Source organism: Panthera onca, chromosome F1, assembly GCF_046562875.1.
Source record: "Panthera onca isolate mPanOnc1 chromosome F1, mPanOnc1 haplotype 2, whole genome shotgun sequence".
In the NCBI taxonomy this organism is placed as follows: Eukaryota; Metazoa; Chordata; class Mammalia; order Carnivora; family Felidae; genus Panthera; species Panthera onca.
This window is the reverse complement of record NC_138355.1, coordinates 55,754,881-55,775,931: the sequence shown is the minus strand read 5'-3', so window position 1 is coordinate 55,775,931 and position 21,051 is coordinate 55,754,881. Positions and strand designations below refer to the sequence as shown.

The following is a 21,051-nucleotide window of genomic DNA, read 5'->3' as shown; positions in this document are numbered from 1 at the left end:
ACTGTGTCTTTCTAACATTGTTTAAAATTGCAACTTGGACTTGCCTGCCTGAGGCTTGAAAGACCTTCAGGATCCCAGAACTGTCGATTCTAAGCAAATGCAGAGATTTTTTATGTGTCCACCAGATGGCACTGTTGACCAGAGAAAGGTGACTGACTAGCTTCAACTCTGAAACAAACCTGTGTTAATACTGATTTAATTCCAAAAATAGAAGGGGGAAAATGTCAGGAAAAAGAAACAAGTAGATCCAGGATGCAAGCCCATCTTAGGTCAACAGTAACAACTCTTCACTTAAGCAAGAAGTAACAACTCTGCCCTCAGAGCCAAGGAACCATCATCCTTGAATTATATTTCATTCACCTTGGATTCCACAAAGCTCTGATAGGTAGACCCCACAGGTGCTTCTGTTAAGTCTGTTCAGTGGCTAGACCATTGGAAGCTTGGGCCCCGGGCTCCACCTGAGGCTTTGTGATCAGAACACCCTTGTCCTCAATCAAGTTATTTAATCAATCTTGACTTCAATTTCTTTATCTATAAAATAAGAATCTGAGTTTGGTGAACCCTCCCAGTTTGAAAATATAATCCCTGTTTCACAGATAAATTTCAGAGAAATGCCTTTCTCAAGGTCACAATTTCTTATCTTATGAGTCTGTACTAGAACTCAACCTTTTTCACTCCTGAATGCAGGCAAGGGTCCACTAAGATGTGAAGCTTTTCTGCTGTTTCTTTCTGAATCAACAAAAATATATATTTATATTTATATTTATTTAAATATATATTTAAGCAACATTTTAAAAATATAATTTAAATATTATATATATTTATGTTTGGGGAAAATGGCTCAGTTTTTTAAATGGATTGTTTTAGAAATCAAAATATAATGTGCATAGACATATTTATGAATAATAAAGTGAATACACATTTACCCAGCACTCAGCTTTACAAAGTAGGACACCTTTTCTACCTTATTATACAAAGAAATCCAGTCCTTCCCTGTCTATATAAAATCGTATCAAGATCTAACTTTACTCCCCTCCCCACCAAATAAAAAGAGTTTTTCAGCTAGCAAAAGGCCATTTCCTCCAGGATTTTACCTTAGTGGCTTTACACTCTTAGCTCATGCATAAGCTTCGGAAGGCAAAGACAACCATATGTTCCTTTAGGCTCTCATCTCCCCATTACCATCTTTTGGGAGAGAAGAATCAAGTTAATACTTAAACTGCACTTTCTTCCTGCCTGTAATCTTCATTTTAAATTAAATTGTTATTCTCATTAATGCTAAAATATAAATCATTTGCCTCTTTTCTGGGGGACCCTTTGGGGAGAAGAAAAGAGCCAGGGTTCATAGTGGCCCAGAGAAGAGAAAGAGCCCATGAAAATTTTCTAAGGAGGTGAATATTTTCAGGGAAATGTCTGAAGCTGCAATGTCTACATATAACATTTAAACTTATCTGCCATGAGGTAACTCAATTTAATTCTCGTATTGCACATAAACTTTCAATTGTGGCTCACATTCCATAGAGGTAGCATTTAGGGGTTAAAGAGCAAGGCCTAGAAGAGAGATGAATGGTTTAGATAAAGACGGGAATTTGAGTAAGAAAGGATGAGGAAAAATGTAAGCTCTCCAGATCTCAGTGTGTTTAGGGTGAACTTTTGGGGTTTTTGAATTCAAATGTTACTAAAAAGGTTCTCCTCATTATAGTAAAAGATTTGAGATAGCCAGAGAGCTGATATCCAAGTTACATATGTGCAGAAATATAACATGCATTTGTTGGAAATAGCAAAGTGTCTTCAAGTTCACGCACGTGAATGGTAAGGTTCACTAATAAATTCTTTTAATTTCTTGGAAATTCACATTCTTTGAACTTCTTTGTGATTCACTTATGTTTCTCTCTGTTGAATTTCTTGGTAATCCCAGAGGGTTAGGGATACTTCTCAGATTGTTTTAAGCCTGAAAAGAAGTGAAATAGTGCATTTTTCAGCTGTTGGCCATTTTGTCAGCTTCTAAACCAACATCTCCGCCACCCTCCCAAAGGGTTAAGAGAAAGCCTGTGACAGAAAAGGAGCAGCAATTATATACTTCCTGGGAAAATTGCCAGCCATTCCTCGTCTCTGACCTTCTTTCTCAACAATATGTCCAACCTCTCTGCCTTTGAAATTTATATCTTAATCATACTTCACATTTGACAGTGTTTTGGATTTTTCTAAACAAATTTAAATGCACCCTTTCCCTTGGATATTATCCCCACTGCAGACCTAAATTGCTAGGGCAGATTCTATCATCTGTATTTTGCACATGGGAATCCAGATTAAAAAAAAAAAAAAGTAAACTTTATTGCTCAAGGTCACACAAAGCTCAGAGAAAACCCACATTTTCTTTCTCCAAAGCTAATGAGTGTTCAAATGCAGGAAGCTACTTTCCGTCTCCAAACATAATCTTCACTTCATTGTTGACGATGTAACTCACCGAAGCCCAAATACCTCCAAGTCCCAAATGAGAGCTATCAAGTGTTTGCCTCTGTATCTATCCTTGCTTGATCTTTTTTACTTTCTGCCCTGGGAAATAAGCTCCAGGAAAGTTAGCACCAAATGATGAATTAGTTGTTTTTACAAAATGAATAATCAAAGTCGTGATGAAACTTTGAACCCACTTCCAAGTTTTCTCTTTATACGGAAGCTTCAGGATCATTACTCACAGAGTTGCACAAAGTATCACAGATCCAGGTCCAAGTGAAATGATTCAGTATTTATCCAGTATTTAATGAATGCTTTATTAGAAAAAATTTCCATGTTCAAATTATCTGAAGTCCTTTTTTTAATGTTTATTTATTTATTTTGAGAGAGAGAGAGAGAGAGAGAGAGAGAGAGAGAGAGAGGAGGGGAGGGGAGGGGCAGAGAGAGAGAGAAAGAGAGAGAATCCCCAGCAAGCTCCATACCTTAGTGTGGAGCCTGACATGGGGCTCTAAGTCATAAACTGTGAGATCATGACCTGAGCCAAAACCAAGAGTTGGACACTTAACTGACTGAGCCACCCAGGCACCCCCAAAGTCCTTTGTTAAAGGACATGTACGTCGTATTTGTACACACCTTCCTTATGAATAGAGAGGTTGAGGAGTGCAGCATGTCCCTAACTTGTATTCCCACAGAACTTTCTACAGAACTGTTTTTTGCTTTGTTTTTCCAGAACATTCTTTGTGAAAAGCTCTGTTAGAGAACAGAGTTTTGTGATGATGTCTATAATACTGCTTCTCAGCATTATTCTAAGGATCTTTATATATTTATATATTTCAGAATTGTATTAAATCAATAATAGTCGAATGAAACCTTCAGGTAAATTTGGATAAAGTGTCTTAAGTTGAAAATATACAAAGGTATTATTTTTTTCTTGACTGAAGAAAAATAAAGCAAAGGAATTTAATCTATATTATATATTTGTGCAAGGCACAAATGACCCAAACCATAAAAGATGAACATTTCAGGGCTCTAACACTCACTGAGGATAAGGAATGAGATAACAATGGAAGGGGGCAAGTTCACAACAAAAAAAAAGTAATTTCCTTACGTGTCCTCAGTGGAGGGTCTTCACCTTCAACAATCAGAAATCCTGATGCATCTGTTTGCTCCTCCAGCTTCTCTCTCCGGTTGAGACTGAATCTCGCTGTTGCAAGGCCAACTGGGAACTTATATTTCCCTCAGCAACTTGCCTTGCTCATTCCAGAAACAAGTGGAGGACATCCATTCCCAGACAAAGTGTGTCAAGTTGGATCTCAAGCTCAGTTGTATCTTTGAAAGAGGATGCTTTGACCTACTTCTTCAGAATTTTCACAACTGGTGCAACATGGACAGGAACAAAATCACAGTTGCTTCACTGATGCCAGGTTGGTGGTTGTTAATCTTAATGATTCCAAATGTTTCTCTAGGCCTTTGAAATGTTCATAATACACTTACTTTGAATTCTTATTTCTACTTCCCAAGATGTTATGCACAAGACAGGGGTAATGATCTCTGTTTTAGGAGAATGTGGATGGTAGATGCTAGGAAGGATTGCATCTGTGACTCTGTCCCTCCATTTAGTTTTTTTTTTTTTTTTTTTTAATTACCTATACAAGCCTACTTCCTTGAATGAGGCACCATTTTTAAGATAACATCAAAATAAAATATTTTGGTTATTTTGTCAGCCACTGTGCTAAGCTCTGACTTATGTATCTAGAGCTGTGTTAAGAACTTTATATAAAGATCAATGAAATAGATACTATTTTTCTTTATATATTGTACATACATTACTTTTTAAGTTCAGATATTTATACATAATTACCTTATGGATTTGTTGCTATTCAATATATTTTGGCAGTTGCATATAATCATAATCATCATCTCAAACGATATGTAGAATATTCCCATTATTCCAGAAAGTTGCCATGTACCACTTAGCTATCAGTTTTCACCCCTCAAAATCCCAGGAGAACTATTTTTTATTTTATTTATCTTATTTTAGATAGAGTGTGTGCGAGCAGGGGAGAAGGGGAAAGAGGGGGGGGGGGAGAGAAAGAAAGAGAGAGAGAGAGAGAGAGAGAGAGAGAGAGAGAGAGAGAGAGAAAGAATCCCAAGCAGACTCCACGCTCAGCAGTGTGGAGCCCAGCGTGGGTCTCTATCCCAGGAACTGGATCATGACCTGAGCTGAAGCCAAGAGTTGGACCCTCAGCCAAGAGAGCCACCCAGACGCTCCAGGGAACTATTTTTAATTTCTGTTGCAGTCATCATCCCTTATCCACAGGGGATATCTTCCAAGGTGCCTCAGTGGTTGCCTGAAACCACAAGTTGTATTGAATCCTATATATATTATGTTTTTCCTGTGCATACATACCTATGATAAACTTTATTTTTTTTTAATTTAACGTTTATTATTATTGAGAGACAGAGAGACACAGAGAATGAGCAGGGGAGAGGTAGAGAGAGGGGGAGAACAGAATCTGAAGTAGGCTCCAGGCTCTGACCTGTCAGCACAGAGCCCGACAAGGGGCTCGAACTCACAAGCTGTGAGATCATGACCTGAGTAGAAGTCAGTCACCTAACCAACTGAGCTACCCAGGTGCTCCCCTATGATAAAGTTTAATTTATAAGTTAGGTACAGTAAGAGATTAATAACAAATAATAATAAAATGGGACAATAATAGCAATGTACTCTGATAAAAGTTATCTGAATGTGGTCTCTCTCAAAGTATCTTGTGCTGTATCCTTCTTGTGAGATTACAAGATGATAAAATGCCTACTTGATGAGACAACGTGAGGTGAGTGATGTAGGTACTGTGACAGCATTAGGCTACTACGGACCTCTGACTGTATGTCAGAAGGACAATCATCTGCTTCAGACCGTGGTTGACCGTGGGTAACTAAAACCGTGGGGAGTGAAACTGTAGATAAGGGGCACTACTGTACTTTAGATGTTCTTGAACCTTATTTAATTATAAACATGTTTTCTCTGCTCTTTTGTGTAGGGTTTCTTTCATGCAACATAACATCTTTCTGAAATTTTTCCATGTTGGAGCGTGTCTGATTTTTTAAAAATTGATTAGTTATATTCCACTGTATTAATATACCGTACTTTATTTTTCCTGTCTCATATTGATGAACATTTGAATTCTTTCCACTTTTGGCTATTATGAATAAATGTCCTTTGAAAATTCCCAAACAAGGATTTCTTTAGATATACGTTTTCCTGTCTCTTCAGTAAACACCTAGGATTGGGACTTCTGGTCATGTTTAACCTTGTAAGAAGATGACATTTTTTCATTTTCCATTTCTACCAATGACAACATGTGAGACTTCTGGTTGTTTCATATTCTCACCAAATTTGATATTATGATTTGGTTTTAGTCATTCTATAGGATGTGGAATGGTACCTCCCTGAAGCTTCACTTTTCATTCCCCAATGACTAATGATGTTGAGCACTATTTCAGGGTCTAGTTGCCTTTTTTTTTTATCTTTCTTTGAAAGTAAGAGTTTAATGATTTTGCCTAGGTTTTTGTTTTTAATTACTGATTCGAAAGAGTTCTTTATGTGCCCTTTATTTGTACCCTTTGTCAGATATACGTTGTAAATATTTTTTTCTCTAAACTATGGTTTGCCTGTTCATTTTCTTCTTCATATTTTTTAAGTGGTGTTTTTTTTTTTTTTTTAATGTCTATTTGTTTTGCGAGAGAGAGCAAGAGTGCACAAGCAGGGGAGAGTGAGAGAAGAGGGAGAGAGAGAATCCCAAGTAGCCTTCATGCTGTCAGCACAGAGCCTGACATGGGGCTCAATCCCATGAACCGTGAGGTCATGACCTGAGCCGAAACCAAGAGTCAGACGCCTAACCAACTGAGCCACCCAGGCACCCCAATTTTATTATTTTTAAAATTGAAGTTTAGCTGACATTCAATATTATGTTAGTTTCAGGTATATGACATAATGATTTGACATTTATGTACATTACAAAATGATCACTACAATAAGTCTAGTTACCATAGGTTACCATACAAAGTAATTGCATTATTGACTATATTCCCAATGATGTATTTTATATATTTGTGAGGTATTTATATTATAACTGGAAGTTTATACCTCTTAATCCTCTTTACCTATTTCACCCATCCCTCCTACCACCCCTCCATCCTGGTAACCACCAGTTTGTTTTCTGTATTTATGAGTCTGCTATTGTTTTGTTTTGCTTGTTATTTTGTTTTTTTTTTTTAATTTTTTTTAACGTTTTTTATTTATTTTTGAGACAGAGAGAGACAGAGCATGAATCGGGGAGGGGCAGAGAGAGAGGGAGACACAGAATCGGAAGCAGGCTCCAGGCTCTGAGCCATCAGCCCAGAGCCTGACGCGGGGCTCGAACTCACAGACTGTGAGATCGTGACCTGAGCCGAAGTCGGACGCTTAACCGACTGAGCCACCCAGGCGCCCCGTTATTTTGTTTTGTTTTGTTTTTTAATTCCAGATGTAAGTAAAATCCTATGGCATTTGTCTTTCTCTGGCTTATTTCACTTGACATAATATCCTCTACATACATGTGTGTTGTCACAAATGACACGATTTCATTCTTTTTATTTGCCTGTCCATTTTCCCTATGGTATCTTTTGATAAAAAGAAATTTAAAATTTTTGGTAAAGTCCAACTTGTCTTTTTATGTGCATGTGGTTAGTGTTTCTACAGTCTTGTTTAAAATATTCTTTGTCCAGCTTCAAGTTTATGAAGATCTTTTCCTACATACTTTCTAGAGGCTTTTTGGTTCTTGTATTTATGATTAGGTTCATGGTCTAAGTTGAATTGCTTTTTGCATATTGAATAAGGTAGGGTTTTATTTTTTCATATTGGGAAAGCGATTTATTTCAACTCTATTTGTTAAAAATACATTACTTTGTTACGGACTTGTTTGCTGCCTTTCTCAAATACTGATGTTATATGTGTAGATCTCTTTATAGATTTTCTATTCTATTTCATTGATTTATATTTGTTCATATCTTGACAATCCCAGACCATGTTGATTACTATAGTATTATAGTAACTCTTGACATCAGTTGGCAGTGTAAGTTCTCCGACTCTGTTCTCGTTTTGGTGATTCTAAATCCTTTGAATTTCCATATAAATTTTAAAATCAACTTGTCTATTTCTACAAACAGCATGCTGACATTTTGATTGTGTTGAATCTATAGACAACTTTAGAAAAGAATGGATATTTTAACAGTAGTGTTCTCTAATACATGAGCATGAATATGTTGTATTTATGTCTTACTCAACTTCTCAACATTGCTTCCTAGTTTTCAGTGTAGATATTTTTTGAAATTGCATTGTAAATTATATGTATTATTATATTTTATTTTCCAATTGTTTGTTACGAACATATTGAAACACAATTATTTTGTATATTGATAATATATATTGTATACATACTGCTAAAATATTATGACTGCTAAGTATAATGTTACCTATAGGTTTTTCATAGATGACTGAAGAAGTTCCCTTCTATTCTTATTGGTCTGAGAGATTTTTAAAAACCTTCAGTAGATACTAGAACTAATTTTTAATGCATATTTTGTGATATTAGTATGATTTATATCCTTTATTCTGTTAACATCAATACCTATTACTGTTATTTATTAATATGTCACATTAACATCATGGCATACGTTAACAAATACAACCGGCTGTTTTCACATGTTAAAGTAACTTTTGCATTCCTAAGATAAACTCTATTTGGAGTTAAATTTTTACACACTGTTGGATTTAATTTGTTAATTTTCTTAAAGATTTTCCTTCTATGCTCAAGAGGGATATGAAGCTGATTTTATGTCTTTGTATTATCATTGTAAAGTTTTGCTAGCAGTCTGCCTTGCGTGGAGAGCAGGGGTTCTCTTTCAGCTCCCACGCCCTCCTCACAGCCTTGGGCATCTCTCCCTTATACTGGATGAAGCATGCGGGGAAGGTTTGGCAGGGAGGTAAAGGCTTGCTCTGTGACCAGTGATCCTTGGAATGTTAACCTGAGCAGGTAGCCTGTATGAAGCTATGAAACACTGTTAGAAGTTTGACTGTCTCTGGTGGTTCCCTTTGACCATGCTACATGGGATGAAAGCTATCAGGTTTCTTCTCTCCTGGGAGAGGCTCATCACTTTCTGGAATTTAGTTCATTCAGGTTTCTTTGCTTCCTCACCCCTTGAATGCTTTCTTTAAAAACTATGATGTTATAGTGTATCTATCTTGTTCTTATTATCTGGGTGGGAGTGATGATCTCACTGATGGTCTGCTTTCTGTCCAGAAGGTTAATTCAGAATGCACCACCACTATCCCTGCTTCACGAATGACAAAACAAAGTTCCAAGTTCTCCCAGCTTGGAGTTGTTCAACTGGCATCTGGAATTTAGTTCTTTCCTGATCCTATTACTCATATTTTTAACAGATTATACAGACTCTATATACACCACTTTTCGTTTAGAGAACACAATTTCATTTTCTTTCTTTCTTTTTTATAAGTCATTTTTACCCTTTCCTGCAGCGTAACTCCAATGCCAGGCAAGGCTTTTCTAAATTAGCTTTACTTGGATCTTTATTGATCTACAAAGAATTTGAAGGAGAATTTACAGAAGAGCCACTGCTTACTTTCTACTGGATACAAATGTGGAGAAGAGTCGGCATGTACTCTATTTGAGCCTCTTAGAATAAATTGAACTTTTGCTCCAAATTAAACATGGGCCTCTAACCTAGTAGTTTTGAATGGAAGAAAACCTCTTTCTATATATTCATTGCTAGGAAGTTGCAGTGTCCAGGACATCAGTTTTTCTATTCATATAATTGGAAATTTTTTGTTCAAATGTAATCAAAATAAAAAACAACTCTAACATATTTTACTATTTTTTAACCTAACCGTATTTTTTTACATGAACAAAAGAATTAACATAAAAAGGCAATGTGTTGTTGTAAATAGAGGGAAGATTTATCTTTTTTGATTTGCTCAGTTGTCTTTAGGAGATAGGCAAGGGGAAGTTGTTTTCTTCTCATTAGAAAGACCCCCAAGCACTTTTGACCAGTCACTGGAAAGACTTCCTCTCTTCTTACTAGACAAGTCCCCAGTTGTCCTTTGTAGCTCCAGGAAAAAGGCTGACACCTTTATCTTCTATGTGTGAAGTCTAAGGTAACTGTTTTGGTTTTCTGGGTTTCAGGGAAAAGTTGAGTCTAAAAAATGAGACTTTTTCTGAGAGTGCTAGGTTGGAGCTTCGAAAAATTTAGAGAATTCTAGGTGGTTGGAGGAACCCAAAGTTTAGTTAGATGAGAAGGGCCTGAAGAGATTTTTTATTTTATTTTATATCATTTTAGAGAGAGACAGAGAGAGCATGAGCAGGGGAGAGGGGCAAAGAGAGAGGGGCAGAGGGAGAGTCTGATGTGCAGCTTGATTCCATGACCCTGGGATCAGGACCTGAGCGGAAATCAAGACGCCAAACAACTGACCCACCCAGCTGCCCTAAGAGATTTTTAACTTAAAGAGAATAAATGCTGGAAAAGTGTTCTTCTTTATAATTTGTCTTATGACCAGCCTAGAATTGTGAATAGAGTAAGTATTCAATGTATTTTTATTAGCCATAATGTAGAACTTCCTTTGAGTAATGAGGTAAGATTTAAAAAGAAAAATGGGGTGGCTGGGTGGCTCAGCCAATTAAGTGTCTGACTTCGGCTCATGATCTCATGGTTCATGGGTTTGAGCCCCACATGTGGTTCTCTGCTGTCAGCACAGAGCCAGGAGACTGTTTCAGATCCTCTGTCTCCCTCTTTCTCTCTCTGCCCCTCTCCCCCACTTGTGCCCATTCTCTCTCTCTCAAACAAATAAACATTAAAAATAAATAAATAAATATAAAAACTATTTCTTGGGACACCTGGGTGGCTCAGTCACTTAAGCTTCCAACTCTTGGTTTCAGCTCAGGTCATGATCTCCTGGTTCATGAGTTCGAGCCCTGCATCGGGTTCTGTGCTGCCGGTGCACAGCCTGCTTGGGATTCTCTCTCTCTCTCTCTCTCTCTCTCTCTCTCTCTCTCCCCCGCTTTCTCTGCCCGTCCCCTGCTTGTACTTTCTCTCAAAATAAATAAATAAATAAATCTTAAAAAATAAAATTAGAACAATTTCTCTATTTATTAATATAGCAGTTCTTCATTACATACCATATGTCAGAAATTTTCATCATGGACCTCAAAATGCATATTCCTAGTAAGTGAAAATCACACTTAAATATAAAGAAAACACAAATAAAATCATATAGACCACATGCTCTAGGAGGATAGAAGGGAAAAGTAAATAGCAATCTTTTCAGAGGATGAAATTGGAAAATAATTCAAAGTGAAAAGTTCATCGGATTTGAAACTATGTGCACTTTACACGGACATAAAAGACAGAGGAAACTTCCAAGATAAAGGGAATAGGACCACCTCACTGTGATGCTCAAGTAAAGGGACAGTTGGGGAAAGGTCTTCGCGTTCATTGAGAAATAAATTAGTTCAATTAAGCAAAGTGTCATGGACCTGAGGCTAAAATGAGGCGAAGAAGCCTGGTAGTGAAAGGATTTCTAAGGTCTGAACCACGTTCTGTAGACAATGGGGGTTACTGACAGAATGTAAGCCACTGCTAGAGAAACTGGGATTCTCTACGTATCAGAAAGTAGAAAAGAAGACACACAGAATATGTTGGTTAGGGTAAAAATGGTGGCTACCTTGGATCTCAGCCTGGTGTATTGGAGAGCGATGATGGGATAAGGTTTGAGTGACTCCCCCCTACCTATTGTTTTATTAAAATACATTTGACCTATAACTCTGTGTAAATTTAAGGTGTCTAGCATTTTGATTTGATACACGACGCATTGTGACATGATCGCCATTGTAGTGATAGTGCCTCTATCATGTCATGTAATCATCCTTTTGTTTTGTGGTAGAAATTGTTAAGATCTAGTCTCTTGCCAAGTTCACGATTAGAATACAATATTGCTGTGCATCTTCACTATACTCTGCATTAGATCTCCTTTCTAAAACTGACACTACCAGCACTGTGTTACCTTCATTTTCTCAGTCTCTCTCTTCTTCTTCCTCTTCCTTCCTTGTCCCACCTCTCCCTTCTCCCTTCCTCCCTCTCCCTCTCATCTTTCTTTTCTTTTTTATTAACGGTTTTTATTTATTTTTCAGACAGAGAGAGACAGTGTGAGTAGGGGAGGGGCAGAGAGAGAGGGAGACACAGAATTCAAAGCAGGTTCCAGGCTCTGAGCTGTCAGCACAGAGCCTGATGCGGAGCTTGAACCCACGAACTGTGAGATCATGACCCGAGCCGAAGTCAGACGCTCAACCGACTGAGCCACCCCGGCGTCCCCTCACTCTCATCTTTCTATCAAGAGAAGGAAACTTTAAAGGAGGGCCCAGCTTTGTGGGTACCATACCTCAGGTACCATACCTTTCTTGGTATAGTCCTGCCTGATGAAATTGTGGTAGTTTTGATCATGCAAATTTGGATTCTTTCTTCAGTACAACTTCTACAAAGACAAAAGCTGCAGACGTGAATACAACAGAGTGTTTGGATGCGGACTATGGAGCCAGTGAAGAAAGGGCATACCAGCCCATCCCTGGCTGGCAGACACATTAGAGGCTTGGAACAGTTAATTCAACCTGTTAGGATGGTAGTTTTGATTTACTAAAATGTAAAAAAAAAAAATTCACTTGTGGCTAATTCCAGGTGACTTACAAGGGAAACAAAGGTATTGGGTTATGTTCTAGCTGGAAAAAAGATAACTTCATTCTTTGACATTGAAAATAAACTAAAGAAAAGGAACACCTACTCAGACATTTCTACCACTGACTAGGAACATCCCCAGAACCCTAAGGGAAAATGAGCAAATATATCCACCTCCTTCATAGAAGTCATTCTTATTCATGACTCACCTTATTGTAGTCTAAGATCTCCTTCATGAAACTTTTCCTTTCTTTTAGAAACTTACTAAGAATTTCTCAAATTTAAAAAAATATTAAAACATTTTAATAAAATTCAAGACACACTTAACTGTAAAAAAAAAACATGTCTGTATGTCTAAAAAACATAAACAAAACACCGGCAAGGCTCTGAACATTTGTTGTCTGCTATAAATGCAGCATGAACTAGACCGGGATTTTACACCGCAAGCAGGCTGAGCCATAGTGTTATTTTCCTCTGGGTTTTGATTTGTTTTTATATCTTTGTACTCTTTTATTTTTTTTACTTGTTGCTTTTTTTGAAACTGATTTGAGTCATATATTCTGAGATGACATGGGCCCTTCCAGGCCCTTGGGCATGTCATAGTGGGAAAGGCATAGTAGTATTAGACTCTCTGTCAGTGCTAGAGAACCCGATGCTTTGGTGACACACATGTGAAACTCTGATAGCAAATAAATTCCTGAAACTGGTTGAGATTCTTGGAAAAATAAGCTTAGGAAACTGTTTATACCAAAATGTATATTTTAAAAACTGTCTACCCTGTGATATTCACATCTCCTTTTTTCTCTCTCCCCTTTCCTCTCCTTGGACTCAAAAGAACTCACAGTTATGTACCTCAAACATGTCAATTAGTGTGAATATTATTTGGCTTGTTGGCAGAATATTTGACAAGACATCACGGCATATGAATTCTTCATTTAAATGTCAAATTCAATATAGAAATTGGGAACAAAAATATAATGTAGGAAATTCTTACAAATTAATTAGTGTGATATAACTTAAAGTGGGCCATTACCCAATTGGTCCATTTTACTTTTTAATGCACATTGCATTTTATAATATTTAATGTTCCATTTTTTATACAATAAGGTTTGAAAAGAGTAGAGTTACCAATAAGACTGGAGAATGGCAAGGTGATTTTAAAATGGGACAAAATTGTAAAATAAAGTGAAACAGGCATTGTAAAATACAATGAAAAACAGAACACTGGAGCAAAAGTCTCTATTCTGATGCAGAAAACACTAAGGAGTGAATAAAATTAAATATGTATCTCCAGAATAACAGACCAAAAAAACCTTGGCAACAATATTTTGCAGTTGCATATGGTGAGTTTTCTTTCACAGGGTTCCAAAGATATTTCACATGGACCACTAAACTTAGTGCAGAGTTTTCAGTATCAGAAAAATGAAGATAAATTAGGAAGGGCTCATGAGCAGAAAGACAGATAAGGGCCTGTGGAGTTTACCCATTAGAAAACATAATTGAGTGAAAAATATGGTTTGACTCACCACTAATGTAAGATATAGTCTTTAAGAATGTGATAAATGTGAGTAACCCAGGCCTACGGAATTTAATGAGTATGTTTTAGACACACTGTAGGGTGAACAGTTTTTCCCATCTGAGGGACAGGGGCATTCTAACTAGACAGCTGTGTTGTTTCTGTGTATGCCTTTAGGCTTCTGTGAAGGTGAACAGAGACTTTAAGGTTAGATTCTTAGCCTGAAAGGAGAGACAGTCTGTTGAAGAATATAGGTCCCCAGTTGAAGGAGACTCCTGGAGATGCTCAGAGAGCAAGAGACCCCCTATATGAGATGCTCAGAGAGATGCTCAGAGAGCAAGAGACTCCCTATATGAGCATATCCACACTGCATGTGGGGTAGCCAAAGGAATCTTTCCAAGAGCATTGTTTTCCAAAGTAGGAATTAGGAAACCTGAGGTTATGTTGCGGTGACCAGAAAGCTGCAATAACTTGTGTCATCCTTTCTAGTATTTTCCTGCAAATCAGTGACTCAGAAGCAAGGCCTTTGCCTTCTAGTCAAGTTATAATTGCCATGGAGACCATGATGAAGGCAGCAGAGACCTTCAAACCTGTAGTAAGGAGAGCCAAGGCCAGTTGGGTCACAAAGAGCCGTGACAGACATGGTTAAATGGGAGTTCCAACCAATGTGGAGGAAATCAGAACCCAGAAGCACAGTGGGTGTGACATCAGAGGGGAATACATTGATTGTGAGACAGGGCATCTCAGTGGCGTATAGTCCCCCAGCTATTCTAGATTCAGAGGAAATTTGGTAGCAAATTGTGTATCCGTGGTACAAACTGCTTTTCCTCTAGGTGTTGAGTAAGACCAGTGGTAGATAGTCTTATAATGGGTGGCACTAGAATTGCACTTTTGGATATTAGGAGGAATAATGCAAACGTGTGAATAAATCAGCAGGTGAGAAATGACACTGTCTGACTTCAGTGGGGGCTGTATACAAAATCTTGGCTTGGAGCCTCCTATGTCAAAATGCGCCTGAACCAAGCCCTTGTCCTCAAGGAGACAATTTCTTCCAATCTATGGGTTATAAGTGGATAATGACAAAGTCTCCATTACCAGCTATAGGAAATCTAGTTAGGAGAAAGGGGCTGCAGAAGCATGTGCTGGTCGGGAATGGGGTGCCTTCAAGTACATTAGGATTATAGTTATGTTTCATATCTATGGATATATTTTTAAACGTTTAATCTCATTTCATTTACTCAAACTCAGTAGTCATGTTCTTGTGTAAGAAACTAAACAGCAATATTGATTGCTTTTATATGTTCTCACTTATAATTCCACCTCTAGATGCGTGCATGAGTATGTTTGCATATGTGATATAAATAGTGGTCTTTTATACATCTTACTTCAGAAAGTTATCACAGCTTTCATGTTCACTGATAGCTCTAAATTATAGTGTTTGTAAACGTGAGTCTGTCATTATTGTGTTGTAAGTAGTGATAATTTTTATAAGGCTGAATAATATAACTAATTAAAACATACCTTTTATATAAAAAATAACACCAATATTTATGCAGTGTTTTACCATTTTATATGCACTGATGTTTGCCGATGCACAACCAGGCAGCCTGAAGATGCAGAAATCCTGCTGGGATCTAGTCTCTACTACCTAAGTACGCGCTATGACTTTTCTGCACAAACCAACAAAGAGAAAATATTCTTTTCTTGTAAGTGAAGAAGCTGTTGGACACTCATAGTTAGGAGAAGTTTTTGGAAACTAGTAGCAGGAGAATATAGTGGGAATAAGTGATTTGGGGCATTCTTTTGGAAACCAAAGATAAAGGGGGGGATGGAAGCATGCAGGTGATACACTCTAAACAACTTTTCCCAAAAGCAGAATGAATATATGAAAAGGAATGAAGAGCTAAAGCTCCTCACAGATGTGCCATTCAGCTGATGGAAGTAAAGGATTTTGTTGACTGGTTTGAGGCTTAAAGAATACTTACTGGTTCTTGTACTTTCTGTGGAGGATTTCTCTGGAAAGCATCTTGAAATCTAAAAACATTTTATGAGAAAAATAAGGGAAAATCTCAAGGTTTCCACAATGTGGCTTCAGAGATACTGGCTTATAAATAGTATTTCAGATGGAGTATTTATGAGGTTGAAAATAGATTATTATTATGTTATCCTAATGTATAATGGGAAAAATTGAAAACATTGTAAACTAATATATTTAAAGACAATTCAGCTATTTTAGCTGACCCTAGCAAGGCAATTGCAAGGATAGTTTTAGAGACACCATACTTCTTGCTACACGTTACTTAGGAAGGGTGGTGAGTTATAAGGGAAGATTCATCTTTGGCTGCAAAGAGATTCACTCTTGGCAATGAACCAGCATCTTCGATCAAAGAAAACTAGATCATGCCAAGGAAAAAGAATTGTGTTCCCTAAAGGGCACTGCAACTTTTTCTTCATTGTTTTATTTATTTTACCAACAAAGAAAGATAAAGGAAATATGCTAACATTAGTCAATCTGGGGTGATGGAAACATGGTCATTTATTATTTTCCTCTACTTTTCTATATTTTCGAATTTTTAAACATAAAAATATGTGGTTGATTAAAACAGAATTGTGTTATAAAGAATCTTTTATCTTACATCTTTCCTTAAGGTGCATGGGTGAATGTAAAAAAAAAATGACAATGAGCAAGTAACAAAAAAAGTCATAGATAAGGACTTAATGTAACATTTTTAATCATGTTTTCTGCCACTTGAAATGATAGCTACACATTTGCAGTTTCTATTTTTCCTATCTGACCCTTTATACGTATCTTAGCACTTCATAATGAAATTGAGGTGAAGCCAGTGAGCACTCACAGACCATGTCCTGCGTGCTGGGCCATGTGTGACCACTGGGGGTGGGACAGGTGGGAGGCAGCTAGCCTTGTGGGTACAGGTGGGGTGCTGGAACCAGGCTGCCTGCCTTTGAAACCTGGCTGGGCTCCCAACCAGCTGTGGGTGTTGTGAAAGCTACTTTGCGTTTTGTTTCTCAATTTCTCATCTGTGCAATGTGGAAGGAAAAACGGTAGCTCCCTCTTGAATTGTGAAGCTGAAACTGTTGAGAAGAGTTAATCGTTAAGAGTTAATTTAATTGTAAATGTGTTATGACTCATTTAGTACTAAGGAAAAGGCCTGGCTCATAAGAAGCATTCAGTAAATGTCTATCTTATTATCATTAGGAAACAGACACTCCTGTTCTCAGAGACATGCATCTAACATTTCTTATGTTTCACAATCCTGTTTATATAGAAATTCTTTTACATAGAAAACAAATGTACATTCTTTAAACAAACTATAAAATCCCAGGGGAATCCCTCCTAAATCAGCTCCTTGGAGAGACTGAGAGAGCATAGAGGTCAAAAGTGAAAATGGCGGGGGTGTGGAGAGCTCTAGACCATAAAGGAAAGACATTAAAGAACATTAGGAAACACGCTAATTTGATACATGTCATAATGCATTAGCATCATGGACTAGGAAGAGGACGAAGCTCAGGTAATGAATACTAATTAAACATTTACAAGAGTTTTATACTCCTTAGAACAAGCATCCACAAGAAAGAACAGGCCACACTTCTCTTTCATGTTGTTTGGAAGAAAGAAAGGAAAATATAATGGAGAAGAGAGGAAAGAAATCAAACATCTGAGTTGGTTTTGATTTAAGGGGGCAAAATGAGAAAAAAACAAACAGCATTTAAACAGAATCAGCAGCCACCTCCCTTCCCAGGTCATAGAACGTGCACATGGCAGCATTGCCTTTCCTTTTGGATGCGATCTACCTTGGTATAAATTACTGAATGAATAAATCACATTTTTTTTAACTTAAAGAGACAATCTAGTCTTGAAATATATCCTGGTCCTTCCATTCATCAGGCTTCTAATGTCCTTCTGTGGACGGCAGAGTCCTCTGCGGGAAAGGTTGGCAACAGAGCAGGAGCGAGAGGTGGGTGTGGGGTGTGTGCGCTGTATACGTGACGACCCTGTAAAGCACAACTCAGCATCTCAGCTCTCAAGAGGGATGCAGCCACAACTGACCAACGTTCAGACTAGATATTCCTGGAATTAGGATTTTCATTTAAAATCTTAGGATTTTAAAGCTTTACTAAAAAAAAAAAAATTAAACGCCACTTTTCCTGATTCTTTTTTTCTTTTATAACTGTCTCTGTGTAACATGACTCAATGCATGTGGTTTTCCAGTTCTGACTCAGGACATCACAAAGAACGTCCATTTGTATCAGTTGTAGACAAACTAGATGCCTTACTGTTTCCTAAATATGCCCAATCCTGTCTTCTATCTGATGCTTTCCCCCTATTAGCAAAGTTATCCCACATTCCTTCCCTGACAGTCTAGATTCCAGCTTGCACAAACGCCATGATCACCTGAAACTTGATGCAATTACTTTCAGATGGAAGCAGCTTTTCTAACTCTAAACCTGCATAGCATTTTTTCTATGTCTCTTATGATGTCTATAAATTTCTATTTTGTGCTGTATTTGCATACAGGTTTTAAGATCATATTATAACCATTCTCATATGAGCGAAATAATGCTTACATGCTGCATGCAGCACAGATCAGTAATCACTGTTTTCATCTGGCATATTTTTTTCCATTCTTCTCTGAGAAAATATGGAAAAAAACTAAGATCTAAAGTGGTTGTACCAACCTAGCTATGCACCAGCAGAGAAAGAAGATGCAGCTTCCACCGTTCCTTTAATGCACCGAGTATATTGTCATTGTTGTTGAATTCCTGCCGATGTGATAGGAAAAGCACAGTTCCTTGAGATTCTGAATTTCCTAAAAAAAAATAAATGTCCTCATTTATTCAGGTTTTGGCTATATCCAGGCAAGAAGCTGAGGGGAGTATTTTTAAAGGTCATATGGTAAGCATAGTAATGTCAAATATGTATGTACCCAAGTGTTATCCTAAGCACTTTATAGATTTTAACTCATTCAATCTTTATGAAAATGCTTTAATGTATATGATAATGTGATCCTGATGTTACAGAATAAGAATCTGAGATATCAAAATTTTAGATAACTTGTTCACAATCTTAGAGCTACTAAGAGGTCTAGACAGGATTAAAATCCTCTTTTTTTTGTTTATTTATTTTGAGAGAGACAGAGAGAACATGAGCAGCAGAGGGGCAGAGAGAGAGAGGGAGACAGAGAATCCCAAGCAGCTGTCAGCACAGAGCCTGCCGTGGGGCTCAGTCTCACGAGCAGTGAGATCATGACCTGAGCTGAAATCAAGAGTCGGTCACTTTAACTGACTGAGCCACCCAGGTGCTCCTGAAACCTTCTTTATATATCAGTGCAGAACAGCACCTCTCAACACACTCCCACAATCTATGCTGTTTTGTGGATACTTTTCAAGCAATGACTTCCTGTCACATTTAGTGCACAGGTACGACTTTAAAAAGCCCAAAACGTCAGTGGCAGTTCCTCTCCAGCTTTCTAGAAGAGTTATTTATTTAAAATTTCCTTTGAAGCATTTATCATACAGACATCTATTATTTAGTCTATTAATAAAATAATGTTTGAAAATAATTTGGGTTTGTAATTTCGAAGGTCTTAGCCTTCTTTGGAACCATAATTAGTGTGGTATTTCACACTAGTTTTGTTCACCCTTCACAGAATTAAGCCCAAACATCTTCTAAGGATAGTTATAAGGATGAATTTACTTGTAGTGAATATTATATGCATACTATGGATGAAGTAGTAGACAGCTCAACAACGTTTCAAAGCCAAGATGGCAGGGGTTTTATAGGATCATATTGGAAAATTCCTTTGTTTGTATATGCCTAAACTTGGAGACTTTCTGGTTTTGCTTACTGCTTCTTGGGATAAAAATTATACTGCTATTCTTAACAGATTTGGAAACACATTTTGTTGAATTATTAAATGCATTCAGTAAAAACAAAGGGAATACTGGTAAGATTGGAAGATCTCAGGAGGCTTTCTTCTAATTCTTTCACCCCACCCCTCCCAACATGAAAGGAACAAAAGCATGGTAAGCTGACTCAGAAGAGCTATTCACAAGCCACCATCTGTCTCTGTAATAGTACAACATTCCATATTTTACCTACTAACTTCTCTGATAAATCATCTTTTCCCTTATAGCATCTCAAGTGTGTCATCTTTTATGACATGTGGGTCAGTCATACTCCTCCTTTGTATTCAAGTACCTCATCTTTTATAACCATAAGCTCCAGGAGTATACTCTTCTCTCTACCCCGTCAGGACATCTTTTCCTGTCTATGTGTCTAGTAGGTGACAGTCTTTTCCTTTAATGTGTTTAGGGAGGGACATCTCTTTTCAGCATGCATTCCATTTGTGACATTTCTACATCCTTGGGGCATCTATACTTAATTTTTTATTTTCAGGACTCAGTACTTTTATTGTGAATGTTGTTTTTAACTTCTGGTTGTCAAAACAAGTTTGCTTGTAATTTTACTGTTATAAGTATCATCAATGAACTTTCATTTCACTTTTACATGCTGAATTTTGTGTTGAGACAGTAGATGCAAATTTAGCTTTGTAGTTTGGGTGGGGGGCTGATGGAAATTGGTGGGGGAAATGGGATATTTCCTTTTCACATTGGGTAGAGATTTTATGTTCCTACCCATGCCAAAGAACTTCCCTACATTACCTTTCAACTCTGCCTCAATATCATTTTCTGGAAAACTACTGTTTAAGTAATCTCATGAGAGAAGAAAAAATAAGAGTGTGTGTGTGTGTGTGTGTGTGTGTGTGTGTGTGTGTGTGTGTGTGTGTGAGTTTATTCAGTGAAGATTAGAAGAGAAGGGTGAAAAATTTATTTATGCCTAATATGTGATAAACATGTTAGTAGGTGCTGTCATTTATTAATGCTCATTTAATTGGTCTTTAGTATGTTGCAATAGATAAAATCACAGATTCTGAAGCTGAAGTGCTTGGATTAGTGTCCCAGTTTTACCATTGACCAGCTATATAACCTTGAGGACTTCTCTTAACTTTTCTGTGATCTGATTTCCTTATCTGTAAAATGTGACTATTATCATTTGCAGAAAGTGTGGACTGTAGAGTTTAAACAAGTTAAAATTGAATAGTTACTTTTCAATTTTGGTCCACTCATGCCTGGCATTTATTTTAGAATCTTGAGTTATTATTACTCCTTTAAATGGGTGTGAAATAATAATTCCATCTATTTTTGAAAATGAAATAAATAGTACAGTGGGAGAGGTGGGAGAGTCTTAAAGAATTTGTCTACTATTAAGTACTCAAAGG

At 37.3% G+C, this 21,051-nt stretch overlaps 1 long non-coding RNA gene across 2 annotated transcripts in view; it reads right to left on the bottom strand.

Moving 5' to 3' along the window:
• Window positions 1–891: 891 nt before the first annotated feature.
• LOC144614871 (uncharacterized) overlaps window positions 892–21,051 on the bottom strand; it is a 32,313-nt gene continuing 12,153 nt past the window's right edge. Inside the window, exons 2-5 of one of the 2 annotated variants that reach the window (XR_013553119.2) lie at window positions 18,449–18,579; window positions 15,736–15,784; window positions 11,959–12,052; window positions 892–1,951 (exon numbers count right to left, since the gene is read on the bottom strand). This is a non-coding gene — a long non-coding RNA (uncharacterized LOC144614871). The remainder of the gene's footprint in view (window positions 1,952–11,958; window positions 12,053–15,735; window positions 15,785–18,448; window positions 18,580–21,051) is intronic. The other variant, XR_013553118.2, reaches the window with a different exon arrangement.